Source organism: Adiantum capillus-veneris, chromosome 21, assembly GCF_014529385.1.
Source record: "Adiantum capillus-veneris isolate H3 chromosome 21, ASM1452938v2, whole genome shotgun sequence".
Taxonomy (NCBI): domain Eukaryota; kingdom Viridiplantae; phylum Streptophyta; class Polypodiopsida; order Polypodiales; family Pteridaceae; genus Adiantum; species Adiantum capillus-veneris.
The window spans coordinates 69,240,922-69,257,723 of NC_140951.1; the positions used below are offsets into that span (position 1 = coordinate 69,240,922).

General features: G+C 46.7%; 1 protein-coding gene across 2 annotated transcripts in view; it reads right to left on the bottom strand.

Annotated features, from left to right (window-relative positions):
- LOC147431118 (uncharacterized) overlaps positions 1 to 16,802 on the bottom strand; it is a 193,141-nt gene that overhangs the window by 12,913 nt on the left and 163,426 nt on the right. The gene's annotated exons all lie outside the window — the stretch shown is intronic.

Below are 16,802 nucleotides of genomic sequence, written 5' to 3' on the forward strand. Positions count from 1 at the left end.
CACACTCTCTCCCGGCTCCTCAGGCTGACACCAGTGACCCAAGTCCTACAACAAAAAGTGTGCCAGTCAAACAAGCAAGTGTGTTAGTCCCTGATGACCATGATTCAAGTGTTCCTCTGATGGAAGTCGTCGGCCTTGGTGAACATGTAACACATCACCGAAGGGGAAAGAAATCTCCTCTGAGTTCACCAACGTTTCACCTCTTCCTCTAACATCTCCTGGGACTGACGCCCCGTCCACTCAAAAGCACTCTGCTGTATCTGGAGACTTACCCTTCGAGGAGCTTCCACTAGGATGGTTACAAGAGGAGTATGCGGAGTTTCCAATCGATCAAACACCAGCCCATGATGTCTCGAAGCTCCAAGAGGCAGCTCACTCTTCATCTTCTGAGGCATCCTCTCCAGCTACACCTCCTGACCCGGTTAAAGAAGTCAACTTGGGCGACCCTGACAACCCTCAGCACGTCCTCTTAGCAGCTTGGTTATGGGAGCATCCCGCGTTACTCGATCAGGTAGTTTCTTTTATACACTCTTTTAAATTTTTTTTTTGCTTGGTCCTACAAGGATTTGGAAGGGATCCCACCAGAATTGGGTGTCTATACTATCCCTCTGGTTGAAGGGGCTAAGCCTGTTAGAGGCCGAGCTTACAAGCTCAATCCAAAGTATGTAGAGGCTGTCAAGTCAGAGCTAGAAAAAATGCAAGAGGCAGGGATCATTGTACATGTGGAGCACTCCGAGTGATTATCACCCATGGTGATAGCGCCTAAGCAGCAATCCAATAAAATCCGTGTGTGCGTAGATTACCGCGCTCTGAACAAGGTAACTATCCCAGATGGTTTTCCCACACCTTTCATTGAGCGTGTGTTAGAAGATGTATCAGGGCATGTATTGTACACTTTCATGGATGGGTTCAGTGGATACAATCAGCTGGACATCCATCCAGGTGATCAGATTAAAACGACTTTCGTGACTCCTTGGGGTACTTTTATCTACACTAGAATGTCGTTTGGGTTGAAAAACGCTCCACCTTCCTTCAATCGAGCAGTATATCTCATATTCTGTCCTTTGCTTACGGATCATCTTCGCCTCTTCATGGATGATTTTTCAACTTTCTCGGGTGCTCAGTATTCAACCCTAGTGGAAATTCTAGAGGAGACCTCGCTCAGCTCTCCACTATCTTTCTTAGGTGTAGAGAGGCATGCCTAAAGCTCAATCCGAACAAATGTCATTTTTTGGTCACTGAAGGTACACTTCTAGGCCATGTAGTGTCTGCTAAAGGTTTAGCGCCCGACCAAGAGAAGATAGTAGCAATCTTGAAATTACCACCTCCAATCAACCCTAAAGGTGTTCAGAGCTTTGTCGGCCATACAAGCTATCATCGCAGGTTTATACGCATGTATGCACAGGTGGCTCAACCACTGACTCGACTCACCACTGCTACTGTACCCTTCCAATGGTCCAAACCTGAAGCTGAAGCATTTGTATATCTCAAAAAATGCCTCACTGAAGCACCGATTCTAGTGGCTCCCGATTAGTCTCTTCCTTTTCATGTGCATATTGATGCCAGTCAATTGGTTGTAGGTGTTGTGCTGACCCAACCTAGTACGGAGTACAACTTGGATCGCCCTGTTCACTATGCAAATCGCCTGCTCACCAAAGCAGAGCGTAACTATAGCACCACAGAAAGGAAAGGTTTGGCTATTGTGTATGCTTTACAAAAATTTTGCCATTATTTATTAGGAGTCCACTTCACAGTTATTATCGATCACCTATCTTCTTAATAAGCCGCAAGTTGCAGGTCGAGTATGGCGATGGCTACTCTTATTTCAAGAGTTTGATTTCGAAGTGGTACTTAGGCCCGACAAACATCATGTCCTTGCTGACCACCTCTCTCGCATTCACACAGGTGAAGAAGCAACAGGGGTTGCAGATGCCTTTCCAGATAGCAGTCTCTTTAAGGTGGATACCACTTTGGAATGGTACAGCGATGTATTGCATTTGCTATCTACTAGCTTGTACCCTGAGAATGCGTTTCCACTGCAAAAGAGAAGATTGCTTTCAAAGTCAAGGCTATTCACTCTAATTGGAGGCCAGCTCTACAAGTCCGGACCAGATGGTGTTCTAAGACGGTGTGTCTCCTCTCATGAAGTTGAGAATATTCTGAAGGATGCCCACAGTGGTCCCAATGGTGGCCTTTACCTTGGTCACATTACCACCCAAAAGATTCTACAGAGTGGTCTATGGTGGCCCTACGTTTTCCGAGATGCAATTGCCTATGTGAAAGTATGTGATGTGTGTCAGCGTTGTGGACCTAAACCAAGCAAGCAGTCCAACCGTCCTCTGCAGGTCTCTATGGCACGGTTGCCCTTTGAGAGATGGGGCATAGATTTTGTAGGTCCATTTGCTCCCCCGGCCCAACCAGGTAACTGGAAGTATCTGCTGGTGGCTACAGATTATGCAACCAAGTGGGCAGTGGTACTGGCAACAACGGATTGCACTGGCAATACTGTAGCCAAGTTTCTATATGAAAATATTTTGTGTAGGTTTGGATGTCCCTTGGAGATCACAAGTGATAGGGGCAGTCACTTTGTTAATGAAATGATTTCAACCTTGCTCGCCAACTACAAGATTTTTCACCGTAAGTCTTGTTCCTATTACCCAAAAGCAAATGGATAGGCCGAGAGTACCAATAAGGTTCTGATAGCCTTTTTGCAGAAAGCATGTCATCTACATCCGTCGTCTTGAGCTCAAGCTATCCACGACACTCTTTGGGCTTACCGCACTTCTTTCAAAGCCACGACCAACCACACCCCATTTCAGTTAGCCTTCGGTTTGGAAGCAATAGCACCCTTTGAATTCAACTTAGGATCTCCACGGATAGGCAGTCTCCGTGCCAATGGGGGTTTGGGGTCTGCCTCTGTATCTCGTCTCGCCCTATTGGAAGAAAGCCGCCGTTTGGCTTCTCAGGCTCTTCAAGTAGAGCAACTTCGTCGCAACTTGATGGGGGAAACCTATAATAAAAAGCCTTTTGGAGGGGGGACCGCTGGCTCATGTAAATCCAGTCCTCAACTGTTGTCAATAGCTTAATTTCTCTCTCTTTTTGAAGTATTGTTCATGCCTATCTAACTAGGTGTTATGCTTTTGTTTCTCTCTCCATCCAAGCACTCTTGCTATGCTCATTAGGAATCTATTCTAATGAAATGCTCACTATGTCTATGTTATTTTCTGCTACACACATGATCGCCATCTCAGAAAGCCAAAAATTATGCAAGGATCATTGGTGCTACTGTATCAAGCTAGATATCAGAAAAAAGCAAAGAAGTTGGTCCCAGCTTGGCAAGGTCCATTCATGGTACAGGAAATTTTGCCACAAGGAGCGATCCAGCTTGTAATTTTGGACGGTGTTCCCTTGCCGCTGGTAAATGGCTCCAGAATCAACTGCTATTATCCCTCTGAGTAAACAGTCTGCAGCCGTTTTGCCACCTGTAATTGTTATGCATATAGTATAGGTTCCTGAATCTCCCATCTCTTTTCTTTCCATTACCTTTCCACTAGAGCCGGTGTTATGTTAATGTCTCTGCACACTCTCAGTCTCTGCTATACCTGTAGGAATCTCCACATTTCCTCCTAAGGTATACTTTCTCTACACTGTGTAATTGGGGTACTTGTTTCGTCTTGCTCTTCTTGAAATCCAATCATTCTTTCTATAATGCTTTCTATCATCTGTATTGTTTGACGCTCTTATTGGGGTCTCTCTGGTTGAATTCCTCGGCTAGATCTGTAAGGTCTCTTGTGATAGTTTCCTATGAAGTTAAAATTCTCTTCATCTTCTTCTTCTTCTAGTGTAACACACTTGGGGCATTGGGAGACTTTTCTAAGTTCCCACTCTTCTTTCAGTAGCACGAAGTTGTTTGTCTATAGTCTCCTAATTTGCCTTACAGTTCTTACATAAACCTTCACTGCCCCTAACCCCCCTTACTACCTCCTAGGCCTAACTGCCCTCGCCCCCTATCCACTAACCCTCGCCCCTCTCTACTGCCCCTCGCCCTCCTACCTAGTGCCCCTAGCCCCTCTCTATCTCCCCCTCGTCCCTATCTTCCCTCCTCTCGTCCCTCACCAATCCCCTCGCCCTCACCACCCCTCCCTCACCCTATCTCCCCTCTCCTCGTCCCCTCCTTCTCTCGCACCTACCCTAATCCCCCTCGCCCCTATCTCCCCTTCTCTCGCCCCTCACCACCCCTCCCTCGCCCCTATCTCCCCTCCTCTCGCTCGCCCCTACCCTCATCCCCTCGCCCTATTTCCCCTCTCGCCCCTCACCACCCCTCCCTCGCCCTATCTCCCCTTCCCTCGTCCCTACCCAATCCCCTCGCCCCTATCTCCCCTTCTCTCGCCCCTATCCTCATACCCCTTGCCCCTATCTCCCCTCCTCTCGCCCCCTCCACTTATCCTTCGTCCCAACCTAGTCCCTCGCCCCTCATACACTCTGTCGCCCCTTCCTCACTCTACTTCGTCCCTACCTAGTCCCTCGCCCCTCATACACTTTGTCGCCCCTACCCTCGCTCTACTTGCTTTCCTCGCACCTATCATCTTCTTCGAGCCCTACCCTATCCCACCTTGTCCCTTTCCTATCTTGCTTACTTTCGCCATATCTAACTTCAGCGCGTACCCTCGCCTTGCCCCAATTATCCTCTGTCTCATCCCATCAACGTTCTTCTCGTCTCGTTATCTCCACTGACTGGACTACCTCCAACCATCTCACGCCCTACTCACGATGGTAGGTACAAGCAAGCAATCTCATCAATCTCAGAAGAAACCTTGTCTCAGCAAAGACCCACTGAAACATCTTGAAGTTCTGCAGAGGAAGAAGACTTAGAAACCTCCAGCCATGGCCTCACCGATCTGTCCTCCACTGATCATAGTGATGAGAGTTACAAAGCCTCTGCCTCTGACTCTGACTTTGAGTCTTCTAGTCAACAAGAAGATGATGTCCAACATGAAGATGATGTCAAAGACAAAAAGAAGAAGGCCAACACTCAGGTGCTCAGCCATCAAATCCCTTGGCCTCCTTCCTCCAAAACTCAAACCAGATTCACTTTGAACTTCCATCTGCAGCAGCCTCATCCATCTCTTCAAGAAGTTTTAGCAAGAGATCAGCTACAAACGCTAGGTTTGTCAGCATTAGCAGAGACAGATCTCCCTACTGATCTTGCCATGGATATGGTGCATGAGGTTCTTAAGCTTTTTCCCAAAGTAAGAGGGCACCCATTGACGGCTACACGCATTGGTCATGCTTTGGGAATGACAAACTTTCCTTCACTAAAGCCGGCTACAAGAACCTACTCACAACTTTCGAAAGATGCGACCATTCAAGCATGCACAGAGCTACTTAGTGCCGGTCACGCTGACTATGCAAGAAATAAAAAGCTCTGGACCATTTTCAAGTACTACTTTTTGGTCAGAGCTGCTAAAGTAAGCAAGGGCAGATGTGACGTGCCTATTATGTTCTCTCACTGCGATGGCTTATACTGCCTCATCAACACCATCCCTGTGGCTTTCATCAAATTCTATTTACCTCCTTATAGTCCCGGGCAAAAGATTCAGAGCTCATGTGCAATTTGTGCAATGTAGCTTTTAGTGCTTTGCAACTCCCATGTTGGCCTGGGTCATTAGCATACATGTTAGCCCCATGGATGTGGATACGTATATGCGACGTAAAAGCTCTAAAGAAAAAGGAAAATCTATGGAACAGACAATGGATCTACCTGGGAAATCGAAGGAAAAGAGGGCGAGAGTGGTGAAGGACATAATAGAATCTCTAGTATCACTTCTAGTATTTGAAAGTCAGCAGCTTCAAGTGAAGCAACCTGTTCGACGTTCCTCGCATACTCCCGCTCCTTGTTCAATGGTATGTTCAGGTGCTACAGATCACACTATGCATGTCACAGCTGTGGCTTCTACAGTGTGTCCCTCTCTCTACTGCTGCTATTTTTACTCCTACCACAGTGACTAGCTCCCAAGCCCCGGTTGGAGTTGCTTCTTCTCCTATGCCTAGTCCTGCTGCCACTCCACCCGTCTCTACTCCACCAAAGAGGCATGCTCCTAGTCCACCACGAGCAACGCCACTTGCCACCCTAGTGCCACTTGCTAGCCCTCTCCCACCTGACACTATTACGGGATCTTCCACAGTTTCGGACTCTACATCACTTTTTCGCCTATCTGAGGATATATTGCAAGAGTCCAGGCAGGCCATTGCTACCATTGAGCTTGGAGCAGAGCGGTTGGCAGCTACACACCAGCGTCACGCAGCTACTTACGCAGCTATAGAGGGATCTCTGCGAGTCGCTGAGAGCGCCATCGCCGATCGGGATGCTACTATTTTTGCACTACAATAGGCTTTGAAGTTAAAGTCTCAAATGATTAATGACCTTCAATCTCAGGTACAAGGATTTAGAGAACTGCTTCTACATGAAAATAGGGCTACCAAGCCTACGATGATGGGTGTGGGGTATGGATGGACTGGATCAAGTACACCGGTGCAGAATGCAGCAACAGGTCCTTCTCAAATTTATGGGACCTCTATCTACAACCTTTAGTTCAGTACTACAATCAACAGTATCCTCAGGGGTTTTAGTCGTCACCATTGCCTCAGATGCAGAACGTTCCTTGCTGCAACGGTATTGCTGGTGCTGAAACAGGCCTGTACTTTCAAAAAGGACGGTAGACCTTAGACTTAAACCTTATTTGCTTTCACCCATTTAATTTGTCGCCCACTTTACCTGTACTTTCAAGACACAACAAAGGGGAAAGGGATACAGGCTGCTAGAATGCACATGTATGAGAAGACCGACACCAGATTGGCCCCTAACTTAGGCGCCCCTTTCGGTATTTCTTTATTGTTTAAAAGAGGGAATAAACGTTGTGGTTCCCTACAATTTGTCCCGCACAAACTTGGCTGAATTTCAACTGTTCCGGCCCGATTTCCTGTACTAGGACCCTTCACAGTCAATATTCCCACGCATTGAATGACTTTCCCGACGCATACGGGTACTTTGCAAAACCTGGCGAGAATCTACAGCACGCTAAATTCTCTGTTTTCAGCAACGAAAATGCGCCAGATCACCTGTACAGCGGTCCCCTCGCGTCCCTGACCCTCCTGGGGGTATTAGGGTCCGTTTAGGGCCAAAACCCTAAACCTGCAAAAATACACAGCAGGCTGTAATTTACTGTTTCGGGCTCCGTTTCGCATGCCGGTCGCATCCGTAGCAAGTCCTCGAGCTCCCGCACCTGTAAGGCTACTTGCCCTTTGAATCGGACGAGATTTCTAGCGTGAAACCTCTCCGAATTCACCTGTACCTGCGGGGGATTAGCCGCTAGCTAATCCAGTACCTGTGCAAGAGGCTCTTGCCTCGACAATCGCGCATGAACCCACACAACTGTACATTGGTCAATTGAAAAGCCCACTAGGGGGGCATAACATACTGCCATAGGAGAGAGAGAGAGAGCAGTGCGTAGCGTGCAGGGCATCACTCCTGGCACCGCACTGTACATAAGAGGGAAAGGAAGCACTCCATAGCTCTTAACCTGTGACAAAAACTGCAAATGAGCCTCTCCTCCCTTCAAATTCAGCGCCACTTCTTCATGCATGAGGAAAGTGCACAGAAATGTGCCACTTGGCACATTTACAACCTATTTCCCGTTTCGGGGTTGCCGCCTAAAAATCTCCCAACCGGTTGCCCAGTTGACTTCATGGCAGAGTACTAAAATGTTCCCCTTGTCATTCCGGAGGTAATGACGCAAACACATTTTCAGGTCCCAAAATAGCAGTTCCCTAAATTTTAGGAGATGCTGCCATTGTATCTTTCTAGGTCATCTGACCCTCTTTGTACACTGCAGCCACATCAAAAACTGAAATGTAGCTCCTGTAGCAAAGGATTCCACTTTGGCTAGTCAATGACCCCACTTTGGCTAACCGTAGTCCTTGTCCAACCTTAGTGCTCTCTTGCCCTCAGGCCTGGACTCCCTTTGAACAGTTCCACACTAGCTATGCAATGCAGGGCAGTTAGATTTCCCGAGGGGTGTTTCCAAAAAGTGAAAGTAAATAAATAATAAGAAAGAAATCAACAAAAACGACAGATAGTAGTCACACGCTAGTGACATACCCCCCTCTTGAAATCTCAAACGTCCTCGTTTGCATCTATGTCGTACATGCTCACAGTCAACACTGATGTATTCAACACCTGTCGACACATGTGCGACACATACATGCTCATTGTCAACCGTGGTGTATTTAACACCTCGTCGACACATATATTGCCTGCGTGTGAACCCTGTCCCAATGACATAGTGGTAGCTTCGCACTCTGCCATTGCTTTGAGTCACTAACTTTCCAATGACAAAATGGTAGCCACACATTTTGCCACTGTCTTATAGTCCACGTTGGGCCCAGTAACACTTTCGAGCATACCCAAACCGACAGTTTAAGAATGCAGTTACACATGTACCCTTTAATAGAAGCAATTACTGTATCCTTGACAAATTGACAAGAAATACTCACTTCTATAGCACTAACCAAAGTTTTGGACATTCCATAAGAGCAATTGCCAAACTGACAATCTGTACAGCTCTAAGATTCATGTAAAAGGTATTTCATTTGAGCTCACTTTAAATACCATGTACATCATTTCTTTCAGAAGCCTTTGTCACACTGACAATCCATGTAGCTTTGAAACTCAAGGGGTCAAGGTAGGTTGCAAATCGAAGGCTTCAAGGTAAAGTGATAACACAGTTGGTGACTCTGCAAGTTCACCTTCTTCCATCCACTTAGCATCCATTGGTGGATAGTTTCTGAACTTTACCAAGTAACGCCTAGCAACCTTGCCTTTCACTTTTCTTTCTTTATGTGCCAAAATCTGTTCCGGGACCAAGACCTCGTCAAGTTCCTCGACTTCCGGCTGATCTTCAGCTGGCATATCCTCTGGCACATTACCCACATAGGGTCTGAGAAGACTCACATGAAATGCATTGTGAATCTTCCAACTGTCAAGCAATTTCAGCCTATATGCAACATCACTGATTATGTCGCACACTTGAAAAGGCCCATAGTAACGCATGCTGAGCTTTGGAAACAGTCTTTCCTTGCCCTTCATCTTCTTTAACCTTGCCTTTTCAAAGCGTAGAAGCACCCAATCACCAAGTGAAAATACCACTTCACGACGGTGACGATCAGTTGCTTTCTTTTGCTTTGCCTGAGTCTTTTCTAAGGCCACTTTGACCTTCTTGTACATTTCATCCATGTCCTGAACATACTTATCTGCTTCAAATATCTTGTCCTTTGTATGCAGTATGGGAGGAACTTTCTTACCATCTTCAACTATCTCAAAAGGTGCCTTGCCAGTTGATGAATGCACTGTATTATTGTATGCATACTCCACCAATGGCAAATATTGCTCCCACTTTCCTTTATGCTGTGACACATAGCACTTCAGCAGATCTAGGACAATAGAATTTGCTCTTCTGATTGCCCATCTGTTTGAGGATCAAACGACGAAGAGAATTTGAGCGTTGTGCCCATATTCTCAAACAAGCCTCTCCAAAACAAACTTGTCATGCGTGGATCACGGTCACTAACAATCGACTGTGGCATGCCATGATACTTGGAAATATTGCTCATTAACAAGCGTGCCATCTGATCTAGCTTTATCTTCTTCCTGACAGGAATAAAATGAGCCTGCTTGCTGAATTTGCAAATGATGGTCCAAATACCATCGTTTCCTGTCTACGTTCTCGGAAGATCAAAGATAAAATCCATAGCAATACTTTCCCATGGTTTATCTGGAATAGGTAGTGGTTGCAATAACCCTGGTGCCTTTTGCCTGTCAAACTTGACCTTCTAGCAAATTAGGCATTCTCGCACAAAGGCATCCACATCTCTTCTCAATGTAGGCCAGTAGAAGAATGTCTCAACCGCTTTAACTGTAGCATCGATTCCACGATGCCCTGCATACGGTGGGACATGACTCTCTTCCATAACTTTGCGTCGCAATGGCTTTGTGACACACAATCTGCCATGCATCATCATGAACCCATCTTTGAGAAGATAGTGTTCATGACGTTGTCCATCCATTAGCTGCTTGAAGACCCTTGCAAAATCTTCATCATTTGCATACTGTTCCCTCATATCATCAAGTTCATGATGATAAGGAATTGACACAGCTGAAATTTGTGGCTTCCTTGACAAGGCATCAGCCACAACGTTCTTCTTGCCTTCCACATGCACAATCTGAAAGTGGAACATGGACAAGATATTTGCCCATCGCATATGCTTCTCAGATAACTTTGCCTGTGTCAAGAAGTATCGCAAGGTCTAATGGTCCGTTTGGACAACAAAGTCTGCACCTAGCAGGTAGTGTTTCCAACTTAAGAGCGCATGAATCACGGCCTACAGTTCTTTTTCATAGACTTGCATAGTCTTTTCTGGCCCTTGCAAGATTCTACTCTCATAGGCTACTACCCTGCCATCTTGCATTAGCACTGCACCAATGCTACTACCGCAGGCGTCGCACTGGACCACAAATGACTTCCTAAGATCTGGCAACACAATGGCTGGATCTGAAGTCATCTTTTCCTTTAAGAGATTAAAAGCTGAAATCTCTTTCTCTGTCCATCTAAAGGTGACTGCCTTCTTTTTAAGAGCATGTAAAGATGAAGCAATCTCAGCGAAATTTCGGATAAACCTTCTGTAATAGGAGCATAGTCCCAAGAAGCTTCGGACATCGTGCACCGTCTTCAAATCTGGCCATGACTTGATCGCTTCAACTTTTGCAGGATCCATTCTGACACCATCCTTTGAGACAATGTGTCCCAGAAAGTGAATCTCTTCTAGAAAAAATTCACTTTTCTTTGCATTGATGAGCAACCTATGACTGCGTAGCTCTTTGAACACAATGGCCAAGTGATGCCTATGCTCCTCTTCATTCTTTGAGTAGACTATCATGTCATCAAAGAATGTACCAACAAACTGTTGGTGTGGATGGAAAATTCTGTCCATCATCCTATTGAACGTAGCAGGAGCATTTGTGAGACCCAAGGGCATCACTAAAAATTCGTAAAGGCCAAACGTCGTTCTAAAAGCAGTCTTTTGCACATCCTCTGATCTAATGTGGATCTGATGGTACCCACTCTTTAGATCTATCCTGCTAAACATAGTTGCTCCTTCTAATTTGTCCAGAATATCATCAATTCTAGGTATAGGGAACCCATTCTTGATGGTATTCTTGTTCAGTGCACGGTAGTCGATGCACATACGCCATGAGCCATCCTTTTTCTGCACCAACAACACTGGAGAACAGAATGGGGATGAATTGGGCTGAATCAGCCCCTTTTCTAACAGCTCCTGTACTTGGCCCATTATCTCTTTCTGCTGAGCCGCACTAACCCTGTACGGAGGCTTATTTGGTGGGCTACTGCCTGGCACCAAATCTATCGCATGGTCCTCGGGTCTCTCTGGCGGTAATTGAGACGGTAATGAATCGGAAAAACAGTCACTATACTGTTGTAAAAACATTGACCTTTCTTTATCTAGCACAGATAAATTTGATTCATCACAATCTGACACTTCACGTGCAAAACCCAGGTACGCAAAAAGATGCTTTTTCATTACAGAAGTAATAGCAGAAGCTGCTACAGTGGGAATAGACTCCCCTTTAAGCTTTATATCCAGAATGCGAGTCTTTCCCCTGCTCTGTACAGTGATCTTTTTGTTGTAGGCATCCATGATTCCCTATACACGAAACAACCAAGGAATACCTAGCAACACATCACATCCGTCCGGTGGCATGATGTAAAATTCTTCAGCATCTACATAGGACTGGATATGTAGGTGCAACTTTCCAATGATGGGCGTCACAGCCTCTGTATGGCCAGGACATGCTAAACCTGCCTCTGCTGTATACCCCATCTCTTGAGGTCTGATTCCCAACTTTGAAGCCAATTCTGGGAAAATGAAGTTGGCTTTGGCACCCGGATCAAAGAAGATAAGCATTGTTTGATCCCTGACCTTTCCCCATGCTCTACAAAGCTCACTTGCATCTGAATTTGGCTTGTCGTCCACCATATCTGGCACTAGACCAGCCATGGGCTTCTTTCCTTTCCTGTCCTCCTTGTCTTCAGAATCAACTGGCCTTTTCTTTGTAGGACAATTGTAAGCAATGTGGCCAGGCTGTTGACAAATAAAGCATTTTTTCTCTGACCTCAGGACCTTTTGCTCTTTTGACTTGCGAGGAAAACGTCTTTTCCATTTCTTTGCTTGTCCCTTTTCTGATTCAGCCTTAGCTTTGCTTTTCCCTGCATTGGCTGGCTCCTGAGTCCCTTTAGGAACCTCATTGGGAACGTGCTTCTTCGCTGAATTTTTCTTGGCTGATCCTTCCTTGACGCCAGTATTCTCCCTTGAGCAAACCATTGCCAGTGTTTGCTACCTCGATGAGCTGCGTCAAAGTAGTGACTTTGGTCTTCGTGCAGTACTTTCTCAATCCTTTGGGTAGGCCACAACAATATTTTTCAATCTGTTCTGTCAATGGCACAAACCTATAGGAAGTTACTGGAAGTAGAGCTTTCCAAAACTTCCGATTGTAGTCATCGAGATTCTTGCAAGTGGCAGCATTAAGCTAGTGCCATTCTGTCATGACATCTGCTTCAAAGTCATTAGATAACCATGCTGCTGCAAAAATCTGCTTGAAGTAAATCCATGTGGACGGAGCTTGCCCTTGCAGCAATAAAGTTGTCCACCATTGTTCCGCATTCCCTGTCAAGAAAGTGGCTGCCTTGCGGACCTTTGAAGCCTCTGTAAAGTTTCCCCCTGCATAGGCCTTGTCAAACTGCTGGAGGAATGAGAGAGCCTTCTTCCTGTCATCAAACCCTGTAAAGGTCATGAATGTCACACCTTTGCCACCTTCTTTGTACGGAGTTGGCCTCTCCAGCGGCGTTAAGTTGTTATATGGAAGTGACTGAAACATGGGAACAGTGTTAGGGTTCATTTGTGTTCCATGACCGCAATTAAGTTGACCTGGAAATGCCATATTTGGCTGCTGATTTGTAATTCCAGCCATACCAAAATTTGCCTGTGGCATCCCAAATTGGCCTTGAGTGCTTTGAAACTCTGGTAGCATGCCGTGACACCATACATGGGGTTAGGCATCATCGTTTGAGCACCCCCGAACACTGTTCCTGGCGTGTAAAGCTGATTACTATGTGCATGACCAGCCATGCTCTGGAATACCGATCCACCTCCAAAATAGCCAGGGTGTACTGAAGGTGGTGGGAAGACTTGTTGCATAGCCTGTAGGTTGCTTCCCTACCCATTAGAACCAGCTATAGGCTGCTGAAAAGTGGCTGGCTGAACTGGTACAGCTTGAAAGACTGGCATCTCAGCCACATGTTCTTGCACCTTAGGCACAGGTTGTGGAGACTGCATGTTCTCCGTCAAGTGAACAGGTGTTTCCATTGACTTTGCAGTATGAATCACCGCTCGAGCCTTAATAGGCTTTTGAATATGATCCAGTGACCCAACTTGCTGAGACGGAAGAGAAGGTTGTAGAAAGGCTAAAAACCTCGGGTTCTGCATTACTTGTGTGAACATAGCCACAACAGTAGCCAACTGGGTCCTGAATATATCATCATCCGTCTGTGGTGGTCTTGAAGACTCACCCACTTCATGTGTCTCTTGACCCTGTGAAGAGGAAACCTCTTCAGTCACATCATCTGGTCTGTCAGCCATGATTGCAATTTCTTGTGTCTGGTCTATGATCCCCTGTGTCTTCAAGCCCAACCAGACCAATGCTCACTTCTATGGGAAAAACTGATTTAATCCCGGCGATGGAACCATGAAACCGGCCTGTACTTTCAAAAAGGGCGGTAGACCTTAGACTTAAACCTTATTTGCTTTCACCCATTTAATTTGTCACCCACTTTACCTGTACTTTCAAGACACAACAAAGGGGAAAGGGATACAGGCTGCTAGAATGCACCTGTATGAGGAGACCGACACCAGATTGGCCCCTAACTTAGGCGCCCCTTTCGGTATTTCTTTATTGTTTAAAAGAGGGAATAAACGTTGTGGTTCCCTACAAGCTGTCCCGCACAAACTTGGCTGAATTTCAACTGTTCCGGCCCGATTTCCTGTACTAGGACCCTCCACAGTCAGTATTCCCACGCATTGAATGACTTTAACCTGGCGAGAATCTGCAACACGCTAAATTCTCTGTTTTCAGCCCCGAAAATGCGCCCGATCACCTGTATAGCGGTCCCCTCGCGTCCCCGACCCTCCTGGGGGTATTAGGGTCCGTTTAGGGCCAAAACCCTAAACCTGCAAAAATACACAGCAGGCTGTAATTTACTGTTTCTCCGTTTCGCGTGCCGGTCGCATCCGTAGCAAGTCCTCGAGCTCCCGCACCTGTAGGGCTACTTGTCCTTTGAATCGGACGAGATTTCTGGCGTGAAACCTCTCCGAATTCACCTGTACCTGCGGGGGATTAGCCACTAGCTAATCCAGTACCTGTGCAAGAGGCTCTTGCCTCGGCAATCGTGCATGAACCCACACAACTGTACATTGGTCAATTGAAAAGCCCACTAGAGGGGCATAACATATTTCCATAGGAGAGAGAGAGAGAGAGAGCAGTGCGTAGCGTGCGGGGCATCACTCCTGGCACCGCACTGTACATAAGAGGGAAAGGAAGCACTCCATAGCTCTTAACCTGTGACAAAAACTGCAAATGAGCCTCTCCTCCCTTCAGATTCAGTGCCACTTCTTCATGCATGAGGAAAGTGCTCAGAAATGTGCCACTTGGCACATTAACAGCCTATTTCTCGTTTCGGGGTTGCCGCCTAAAAATCTCCCAACCGGTTGCCTAGTTGACTTCACGGCAGAGTACTAAAATGTTCCCCTTGTCATTCCGGAGGTAATGACGCAAACACATTTTCAGGTCCCAAAATAGCAGTTCCCTAAATTTTAGGAGATGCTGCCATTGTATCTTTCTAGGTCATCTAACCCTCTTTGTACACTGCAGCCACATCAAAAGCTGAAATGTAGCTCCTGTAGCAAAGGATTCCACTTTGGCTAGTCAATGACCCCACTTTGGCTAACCGTAGTCCTTGTCCAACCTTAGTGCTCTCTTGCCCTTAGGCGTGGACTCCCTCTGGACAGTTGCACATTAGCTATGCAATGCAGGGCAGTTAGATTTTCCGAGGGGTGTTTCCAAAAAGTGAAAGTAAATAAATAATAAGAAAGAAATCAACAAAAACGATAGATAGTAGTCACACGCTGGTGACAGTGCACACTGCCATGGCTGTGTTACTCGACGTCCTCAGTACACTACAAGACAGGTGCTACCCTCTGCCCAGCAACAAGTGGCTGGCCCCTTCCTAGGCAGCCCAGTTACGGACAGGAGAGCCCACATACAGCAGGGTTCCACCATTGATTTGATGGCTCCACCTCCAGAGACTGAAGCTTTGGTTGGTGTGGCGACTAATCTTTCTCTTGGGTGACTGCATGGCAGTTTTTTCACCATGGCAGTGCAGTGAAGTAGTGGTTTATTTTGCAGTCTTACGATCTTTTAGCAGTTTCATTTGTTTCTCTGGTGCACACTGGATGGACTCTCTGGGCTGGACAGTGACACGTGGCAGGGATACGGACGGTGGCCTAGTGGACATCGTAGCCAGGTGACCATTGAAGACAGACTTAGATGGCCGACATTTATGAGCCGTTGGTGGCTCTTTATGGTTGTACATATGAGTAGTAGTTGTTGGGTCATCAGGAGTATCTTCTTCATATATGGTCCAACGTCGTCGTCAAGAGTAGCAAGTCTATATGCACAGCACGTCTGCACCATCCCTGCACATCTGAGCCTCGACACCCCCTTTGTACCCGAGAGTTCTGGGCTGGAGCTGAGTGTGCTGCCACACCAGAGTCTGTACTGGTTCCTTTGAGATAGTCGAGTCCATATGTTCGGGTCTGCTGGTCGATTGCCGTGTCTCTGTGTTGATTTGTTGTTATCTATTGTTTCATGTGTTTTCATTCTGTTTTGAGTGAGATGTTACGCACATCACTGAGGAGCACTCACTGTAGAGAGCATGACACACTTTCCGCGCAACATGCACATTCTGAAAACTCTATCTCATAGCCTAGTGCTGGCCTTGAGCTAGCTGGCCATGCTGCAGCACCCCACATGTACATCATATCTGGGAGAATGGAGGCAATCACACAAAGGATCTAGAGCCATATCTGTTGTGCCCATGGGTGATCTCTCTGGGTTTCCTTGGGGGTGCCCACATCTAGGGTGCATCGAGGGATGTCCACTGTATGATACCCACACCCCCACCGTTGTCCTCTCAGTGCGACTAGCCACTGAAAAGTAGTACTCCTGCGAGACTGGTGGCCAGCACAGAGGCGAGTCGAGAAATTTGAGAGGGATTCATCAGTGAGCCCTTGTCATCGGCAATGCCGAGCTGCTCTTGGGAATCTGGGATGCCTCGTGGCAAGCCATGACGATGTGAGGAACCCATGGGTGGTTGGGAGAGGCAATAGGATACCGCCAAGCCACTCTTCAAGGTCTCACTGTAGCTGAGCTAGAGGCCAAGCCCAGAAGGCCCACAACCTCCAGCTTCATCTAATTGCCTCTTCGGGATCAAGAATCCAGGAACCATGGCCCTGCTGCTGCTGCCACAACTCTAATCCTCGGTAAAGTGCACTCTGTATTCAGAGCAGACTCACACCAAACGCTAGCAAAGCTGACCCTCCTGCACCTCAAAGAA